We start from the raw sequence: 10,155 nt of genomic DNA, 5'->3' as shown, positions 1-10,155 counted from the left end.
CCTGTGTTTTCATCCAATTTCTGCCATGAGTAGCTGTGTGACCTTGAGACATTTTCTGAAACTGTCTGAGCCCTGGTTTTTGTCTATAAAACCAGGGTGAAAAAAATCTCTCAGGCTTCTTGTAAATGAGATAATGCAGTAAAGCTTGTAGATTAGAGAAGAAAAGAAAGAATATAAAATATAAAGTGAGATGTAATAGTAGAAGATCAAAAGGCAAGGAACAGTCAGCCTTTGTTAGGTTCAAATAGTTTGAACATTCTTAAGGAGGCTTGGGAAATTGTTTAATTATTACACTTATTTCTCTTACATGTTTCCAGTGATGAAAAGGACAACAAAATTAGTAAACATCTCTAAAATCTTGAATTTAGTTGGAATAGTAGAAAGCTCAACTAGAATTTTAAAGAGCAGTCGTTTGTTATTTATGGAACATGTTGCTTTGAGTTCTCCTGAAAGCAGAGCCTGAGGCAAGGATTTGGGTACAAGTAGTTTAGCTGGGAGGGATCATGGGCAGAGTTCTAAAGATGGTTCCTCAAGATTTTCCACCCTAATTCCTGGGACTGTGAATATGATGAGATATCATGATTGGAATTATGTTAACATTATGTGGCCAAAAGGACTTTGCAGGTGGGATTGAGTTCCTAATCTGTTGCCTTTGAGTTAATCAAAAGGAGATCATCCAGGTTTGCCTAATCTAATACCATGAGCCCTTTAAAGCAGAAAGTTTTCTCTGGTTGATTGCAGAAGGAGAATTCGGAGAGATTCAAAACACAAGAAGGAGGTGATTCGCAGGCATTCGTAATGGTGGGGGACAGGTGGAAGGAGCCAGAGAGCAGCCTCAAGGAACAGCGAATGACCCCCAGCCGACAGAAAACATGGACCTCAGTCCTACAACTGCAAGGAATAGAGGCAAAAATACCTCTGCCATTGACCAATACCAAGTTATTCAGTATCAGCTAAAAAAATCCATTTTGGTTTTCTTTGGTTTCTATACTCACCAAATGCTTGTTGTAAGCACTGTGGTGACTTTCCTCTGTCTAGCTCTTCACTATTTTCCCAGTCCTCTGTGCACATTATCTCTCTTTGTGTGGGGGCTGAAATGTTGTCACTGAACCCATGAGAATGCCCCGGTGATGAAAGAGAGGTTGCACAGTCCAGCTCAGAGGAATAGCCCCAGGAAAGAAATATGGAAGACCCTGGCCCTGCCCCTAACTCAGAGAGAGAGAGCAAGACACACAGTTACCAACACAGAGAAAAAATGCACTAGGAGGAAAGACATCAGGTGTGTCCCAGCAGAAAGACAAATGTTGGAAAATACAATGTTTGCTAAAGGGAGGAAAGAGTGGGTGAGACAAAGAAAATGATGTGAGTAGGCGCGTCAGAGACAATGAGTGAAAGCTGTCAGGGAGTGGGTGACAGGTGGGAGGAACTGAGATGAAGGCCAAGGCCAGAGAACAAGTGCGGAAAGGGGCAGGGTGAGGGAGTGAGCACACTGCAGGGGCCAGATGGGAAAGGCACTGATAAGGCAACTGCAGGTGAGTCGTGTTCGGGAACCACTGCTCAATCAGTCGGTCTTTGCTGTTGCTTCGAGATCTCGTTTCAGTATCACGTAGAGCTAATAGAGGTGGAATTAGGTAAACTCAATTCAATCCTTTATCTTGCTCCTCATAATCAGCATTATTCAGATTCCAAATTGTATTGTCATAACCAATAGCATCTGTGCTTGCAAAATTTGACACTTTTTAATGAACTGTCAGGTTGAGTAGGTAAATGAATTAGCTGGCTCTGTGAAAATGTGCTGGTTTTCCTTGAAGGCAAATATTTATGAAAGAGGAAAGAGTTTAGTGAATTCATCTCTGGTTTACAGGAGAAAAATATCAGGAAAAAATTTACTGGTATTAGATAATTTGATCATTTCTGTTGAGTGTAGTCACTATAGAAATGTTTGTGGTTGCCTAAACTCTACAGAAGCAAACAGTTTTTCTCAATAATGATCAATCAGTTGAGCTCATTTCTGGTGATGCAAATGCTACACAATTCAATGTAATTAATTGAGTTTAGAAAAGTACAAGCGGCTGAATAAGCGAGGCTCTCTCTGAGATACGGACAATAGTGCCACCTGCTGGTGATCATATAACACTTCATTTTCTTTCCTTGCAAAAGGGGTGTATTGAATTTTTTTTTTTTTTTTTTGCACTTTATTATTACTGGTTTATTACAAAGAATTCAACTCAGGATCTGAATACTTTTTAAAATATATGTTTTTAATACAAATTTTTAAAAAATAAAACATGGAGCATTTTTAAAAATTCAAGTATAATTAAATAACACATGACCAAAAACCAGTCTACAACCACACTCTTTCCCTCTCCTTCCCATCTCCTGCTCCCTAGAGGTAACCTCTTTTAACCTTTTAAACTGTGTTTTCTTATATTTACCTTTATACATCATTTGGTAATAGTCTAAGACTACTGCTTTTGATGTATCAATTTTAGACATAATCCATCGATTTCATGTTATTATAAATGACTATCTGGTTTCCCTACTCCCCTACGACCCCCTCAAACTAAACATTCACTTGGGAATTTTTGTTTAAATCAGTCAGGTTTTGTAACAGGGAATGGCCTGGGGGCGGGAGGGGGAGAAGATTTTCTGTCTCTTTAAAATCTCCCCAACTCTTTTTGGGACCTGCAGCCTGGCCCCATCCCTGAGGCAGGTGAAGTCTTTTGTTAAAACTCCCAGGTGGCGCCAGCCCCCCAGGTGGGCAGCTGGTGGAGTTCACTGGCTTTGTCTTTGGCAGAGATGAGCTGATTAGAAAGAATAGTTAACCACAGTAATTGCCTGAAGCTGAGAACCCTTCCTTTAAAAGCTCTGTAGCTCTGCCTATGTTCAGGAAATTCGGGTTTTGAGAGGAGGTCTACCGTTTTTCCTCCTTTGTCAGCAAAGTAATAAAAATATCTCTTTCTTTCCTCCCCAAACTGCTTGTCCTTGTTCTTCTGATTCGGCCTTATGGACAAGTGCCTGAGTTTTCAGTAACAGATTTTATTACATTATGATATTACAGTATTTTATTACTCCTTCCTTCTGAGTCTCCTAATGTAACATCACTTTATTACTTTTCTGGTACTCTTTGCTTTTCCTGGATTGTCTGTTCTCGTTTGTATCATTTCCTGTTAACAGTGTATTAATTTTTAAATATTCCTGTTAGTAGTTCATCTCTAAATTCTTACACATATTAGATATTCTATTCTTTCATGGAGACCGCCTGGAACCTTCCCTCTGCCTCCTCACATTGGGACCTGCAGCTCTTGGACCGACTCAGTACCTTTCATCTTGGGACCTCTTTTGACCACCTTCCTGTAGAGTTCCCTGCTGAACCACGTTTTCCTTCTCGTTGGAGCATATCCTCTGATAACCTCTTAAGAAAGAGGGCATGAGATGTGAATTCTTTTTGAGTCCTTGTAAGAATTAATATGTTCTTACTCTACCATCATACCTGATTCATATTTTGCTGGGCATATATTTCCCCCGGATTTTTGAAGGATGCCATTCTCTTTTATCTATGATGCTATATTCAGTGGCTTTCTGTTTCTTGTTTCTTAGAAAGTGATCTTTTTTCCTTCTCAGAATGTGCTCAGCATCTCTATTCCCATGGAAATGACTGTTTGATTTTCTTTGCTTTGGGTCTTTTGTTATTTATTGTGCTGAGCACTTGGTGAGTTCTTTTGACCTGAAGACTCATGCTTTTCAATTCTAGGAAATGTTCTTGTATTCTTCCTTTATTAATTTTCTCCCTACATTTTCCTTGCACTTTCTTTTTGGAACTCCCATGGATAGGATGTTAGACCTCCTATATTTTATCTTCTAATGTTCTCCTCTTCTCTTTCCTATTTTTCCATTTCTTTATCCTATTGTTTATTTTTCTGGGAATGTTCTGTGTCTTCATCTTTTATTTCTTCTTCTTCTTCTTTCTTCTTTTTTTAATTTGGCTATCATATATAATTTCCAAGAGCTCTATTTATTCTCCTCAAGTTCTTCTTTTAATAGCATGCTGTTCATAGTTAGTGGATGCAAAACCTTGTCACATTTCCTTGAGGTTATCAGAGTAGTTTTTTGGATGTTTTGAGTCCTGCATTATTCAGGCTTGTTTTGCATGGGGATAGTCAGAGCTGGGCTTGGGAAGCTCTGCAGGAAAAGCCTTCCAGAAAAAGCAAGCTGAACCATAGCAGCACAGAGGAGAAAACCAGCCTGATGTGTTCTAGGAACAGAAACACGGCCCCTAAGGCTGGAATTTGGTGGAAGGGGAGAGTGGTAGGAAACAGGCATGTAGCAGTAGCCAGCAGCAGTTCACAGAAGGCCTGTGATACAATGAGTTTGAATTTTTTTCTAAGAGTAGTGGAGTTTTTCCGCCAAGAGCTGGGGGGTTCTACCTGCCATCAAAGATCAGTTCAACAGCCCTCCCGTATTCGAGGTCATCCCCAAATGCTCCTCCCCATCCACAGATTCTTGCTTTTCTACCCATAAAGATTCCAGATACAGCTAAGACAGAATTTTTTAAATGATTAAAATAATTTGTTTATAGGCCTGCCTCTGCATCCTGGAGCATGGAGAATTAGACATTTTCCAGTGAGTAGTACATTGCCTGAAACTATATGATGCTTCAGAAATCTTGAGTATCTGTCTCCATGAATAAAGATATTGGTGTAATCCAGTGGACAAAACCGTGTTACCATTGCTAATAACACAAAACATATCCCGTCCTAAATCCTCAGCATCAGACTAGAATACTCTCTGTAGAACAGACCCTATGCTAAATGATTTTGAAAATTATATATGCTGTAAAACAGCATATTATGCAATAATTACATTCACTAAAAATAATTAGTTAGAATTAATTACTAGAGATACGTTCTTCTGGAAGCTGATGAAAACTCTGTCCTTGACCAAACATTAGGCAGGCTCCTTTGAGCCCTTTTCTCTACTAGGCTTCCTGCTTGGTCTGCTGAGCCCAGTTTTAGCAAAGAATCTTCCCGCTAAACCAGTTTATCAAGAATCTCCCCCCTTTTTTATAGGCAATCAAGATCTTCTTCCCCAACCTTTGATATCTAGTCAACCCCCCCGCCCACACCAGTGTTCCTTTTAGTAATTTTCCACCTACTTCCTCCCCCGGCTATAAATCTCTACCTGTGGAGTTCAGACTCTCCCTCCTATTGCGATGATAAGGAATAAAATGTCTTGTCATGTTTAACAAGTGCCTGGTGAATAATTTGTCTTTTACAAAGCTCAATAACCTTCACAAAATGAGTAATGGACAACATAGTCTTAAAGCAGAACAGACCAAAAGCTTTAAGGATAATTTTTAAAATGTTATTTTTATTACAAGGAACTGAGTACCTTGTAAGAAATTTGATGTATCAGTTATAAACACTCATATTAATCTTGAAATGAAAACATACAAGACAATCTTAAAAATGAACAAAGATGTATAATTTACACTATCAGATATCAAGACTTACTACAATGCTACAGTAATTAAGTCAGTATGGAATTGATGCAAACATGACAAATATAGACCAACAGAATAGAACAGAAATCCAAGAACAGACCCACACATACATGGTCAGCTGATTTATGACAAAGAAGATATTGCAGTTTATAGGGGAAAAGGTAGACTTTTTAATAAACTGTGCTGAGTAAAAGAGGCCCCATGGGGGAAATAAAAGGATCATGACTGTTTCCTGTTTCCATATACAAAAATCAATTCTTAAATGGAGTATGGATTTAAAGGAGAAAAGTAAAACCATAATTTTTCCAGAAGAAAGCATGGGAGAGTATCTTCTTGACTTTGGCATAGGAAAAGATGCCCAAAACAGAGCAGGAAAATAAAAATATTTTACCAAAAAGGAAAATAAAGTTGTCTTTTTTTGGATATTAAACTTAATTCCTGTTTTTAGAAAATGCCATTATAAAATAAATAGAATAAAATACATAGAAGAATAGAACAAAATGTCAAGTTATAGATTGAGAAAAGGTATTGATAATGTATACATCTGAAAAGTGCTTTTTTTCTAGACTATTTAAAGAATTTCAATAAGCAAAGAATCAAACCACCCATTAGAAAAATGAGCAAAAGCTTTAAACAAGAATTTCACAAAATAGGATAACCAAATGGCTAATAAGCCTATCAAAATCTGTAGTTATCTGAGATATACAAATTAAGAGGACATTATGATACTACAACCCAGCCATCAAAATGTACAACTGAAACTCTCATGCCCTGCTGGTGACAGTACAAAATGGCACAACTTTGGAAAACTGGTGATTTCTATTAAAATGACATATACATACACATGTGCCTCAAAATACGTGTATAAGACTTACAACAGCCCCAAATTGAAGATATTCAAATGCCCATCAACAGTAGATAGAATTAATCGTGGTATAGGGCTTGTCAATGGGCCAAACCTGGCCCACTGTCTCTTTTTGTAAATAAAGTTTTATTGGAAGACAGCTGTGCTCATTCCTTTACACATTGCCTATGGCTACTTTTGCACCATAACGGTGGAGTTTAGTTGAAACAAAGACTGAAATTTCGGCCCTCAAAGCCTAAAATATTTACTATCTGGCCATTTACAGGAAAAGTTTGCTACATACCCAACATTAATGTATCTCACAAAACAAATGTAGGGTGAAATAAGAGTACTTGAGTGAAATTCAGAGACAGTTAAAATTAATCTATGGTGTTAACAATCAGAATAGCAGATACCTTTGGAGTAAGATACTGATTTTACAGGGCATGTAGAGGGCTTCTGAGGAGCTGATAATGTTCCATTTTTGATGTGAATGCTGGTTACACACAGCTGAGTTAAATTTGAAAGCTCTTTGTGCTATACACTGCACACGATTGGTGCAGTTTTCAGTGTTATTTTTAAGTTTACTTTGAAAACTCATTTGTTAAAATGGGGCAATAAAATCTCTTCTGCAGTTTAAAAAATGGGAGAAGAGAAATGGCATAAAAGGACTATAATTAAATATCAAGCATTCAGGTTTCCCAGAAGTATTTTCTCTTCCTGCTGTATGATTTTTCTTTCTTTCTTGTATTTAGGGTATTAGGTATATAAATCTATTATGAGAAAGAAAAAAATTAACATTGGAGAAAGCTGGGTAATTCTTTGAGGCTATTAGAATAACTAGAAATAAATTAACAGCCTGAAGCACTTAATATTGTAATATAAAGAGTACTGCAGCTTCCATGCAGCCCAGTGTGGCTGGCCATTGCCCTCTAATAAATGCGTTTTATTTCAGCTACACTTTTCTTTCGTCGCTGAAGGTATACATTTACTTCCTGTGTTCCTGGGGACAAGGGTGGAAGATTTGGGTACCACTGCAGAATCCTTTGCCTCCCTTGTGTTTCACTGGGAACAAGAGACTAGGGATTGGGTAGGTGCGGGTGGAGGGGGTGGTAGTGGTCCCAGTTGTTGAAGGTGGGGCTGTTTGCACTTCTCAGAAAGCTCTTTTGCCTTCTGGCAGGATTCCTGGAACCTGCCTAGGATTCCAGTAGAGGCCTCTGTTGTCCCAGGTATGCTCTGCTTTTCTCTCCCTCTCTTGGGGTCTTCACTGCCCCTTGGAAGCAGACATTGTGGTCACTGTCAGTCTAGGGATATCCCACTCCTGCTTCTGAAACACACTCGCTCCACCTGCCCTTCTGGGATCCCAGTTCCATGTGTGGCCCACCTGTGCGGTCACCTTTGCAGTCCCTTGGACTTGCCTAGGTCCGTGTTTCCACCTTTCCTGAAAAGCGGTGGAGACGAGCAGGAGCCCCTGGGGTGAGACCAGGGCAACACCTTGTAGGCCAGGCCACAGGGAGGCAGTGGACGCACGGGTAGTGTAATTTCAGCTGACTCGTGCACCTGGGGACTCGGGTAACTTCTTGTGCCCCAATGGCCCCTCACCACGTTACAGCCTCACCACCACGTGACCCCTCCCGTCCACACCATCCAACCCGAAAAATGACCCAAAGAGGCCTCGACTGTTCACCCCGCACCACGAAGCGGGGCCTCCACCGGGAACCCGCCCAGAGCTCTACTCCAAGGGGTCCTGAGAACAGGATGGTTAGAGTCTGGCCCTGGGTCCGGCCGCAGCCTCCTTGCCCGCTCCAGACACCCCACCTGCGTCTCCCACATCACAAAGCCGGACATCCGGGTCCCAGCCGACCTCGGGACTGCGCATGCGCCTGGCGCTGACGTCACGGAGGCTGCCCGCCTGGTTGCGTAGGGACCGTGCGCCTGAGCCCTGGCCCTGCGAAGCCCGCTGTGGCTTGTGTCCCGCCGGGCTCCGGAACGGGTCGAGGGGAAGGCTCCGGGATCCCAGGGCTGGAGGAGGCCCAGCCAGGCCCCAGACACCTCGTCGGGAGCCGCGTGGGCGCACCGCGGGACGCTTGGCCGCCTCACGCCTGCCTCAGGGGTGTGTCTGTGAGTCTCCCCGAAAGTTCTGCCCAGTGTCCCGGAGGGCTGGACTGTGGGTGGGCGGCGGTGCTCCCAGAGGGGCGTCCTGGCAGGGGGCGGAACCCCGCAGCCGCAGGAACTGCGTTGTGGGCTGACTCTGTGAGTGTGTGTGGCGGGGGCCTGTGTCTTGGGCACCCGAGCTGAGCTTCTTGCACGTCAGCGTTCCCTCAGGTGAGCCCTTCCCTGTTTCTGTTTGGGCTGTGTGTACAAGGAATTAAGTATTAGCCGGGCGTGGTGGTGCACACCCGTATCCCAGCTACGAGGGAGGCTGAGGCAGCAGGATCGCTTGAGCCCGGGAGTTCGAGGTTGCAGTGAGCTATGATGGTGCCACTGCACTTCAGCCTGGGCGACACAAGAGGTCTTGTCTCGGCCGGGCGCGGTGGCTCACGCCTGTAATCCTAGCCCTCTGGGAGGCCGAGGCGGGTGGATCGCTCCAGGTCAGGAGTTCGAGACCAGCCTGAGCGAGACCCCGTCTCTACTAAAAATAGAAAGAAATTATCTGGCCAACTAAAAATATATATAGAAAAAATTAGCCGGGCATGGTGGCTCATGCCTGTAGTCCCAGCTACTCGGGAGGCTGAGGCAGGAGGAGCTTAAGCCCAGGAGTCTGAGGTTGCTGTGAGCTAGGCTGACGCCAGGGCACTCACTCTAGCCCGGGCAACAAAGTGAGACTCTGTCTCAAAAAAAAAAAAAAAAAAGAGGTCTTGTCTCTAAAATACACACACACGTATATATATATTTGTAATAAACTCATATTACATGGATAAGCACTTCAAAATGAGCTAATTGGCATTCTTGAGATCAAATGTCTATTATTTAAACCACTTTATTGATTTTAATATATTTGTAAAAAGGATCTTATTTAGAGAAAATTTCTAAGACTTTATGCAAAGTCACTGAACAACTTCTTAGCTCTTTCTTTCTTACACAGCCCCTAGAAACAAATGGTTTTGATGTTTGCCTGATACATTATTTCATGAACAGCAAAAGAAAAAAGAGATAAACCTCATAGCTAACATTGGCCAGCACTGACCATGTGCATACAAGGCACTCTTCTCAGCATTTCACATGGAGTAACACATTTAATTCTTACATCTGTGAGGGAAGAGCTGTTATCTTCATTTTCCAGACAAAGTGGTTAAGGCACAGGGAAGTTGCATAGCAAATAAAGGGCGGGGCAGAGCCAGGGCATGAAGCCCGCATGGCTCCAAAGACCCTGCAAAAAAACCAGTGTGCGGCTCTGGCACCGCAGCAGGGCCCATGTGGCCTGACAGAGAGGAAGCTCCTCTGCCCGCTTCACCCCTGCACTCCACTTCCTGTCCTGGGCTTTTCTGCAGGTCCCCAGCACAACTCCTTCATGGGACTGTCAGTGGGGGAGGACAGGCTCAGGTTCATTTACATAAAGACTTTTGGTATTGAAATTTCTCAAAAGACAGGGTCTAATATTATATGGATATGTAATATTTACCAAAGCCTAACTATGGAAAATGAAATCTTGAGATCATGGAAGGTATAAGTCTTAAGTATCTACATCAATGAAATTCGTTACTCAATTCAATTGTGTTGGATTTTTTTCCCCTTGCTGTATGTTTGCGAAAAGTAGAAGAAAAACGCATCCCTGTTCGGAGACTCATAAGAATTAAAATAAATTTTT

Source organism: Lemur catta, chromosome 22 (genome assembly GCF_020740605.2).
Source record: "Lemur catta isolate mLemCat1 chromosome 22, mLemCat1.pri, whole genome shotgun sequence".
Lineage (NCBI taxonomy): Eukaryota > Metazoa > Chordata > Mammalia > Primates > Lemuridae > Lemur > Lemur catta.
This window is presented reverse-complemented; position numbering follows the sequence as displayed.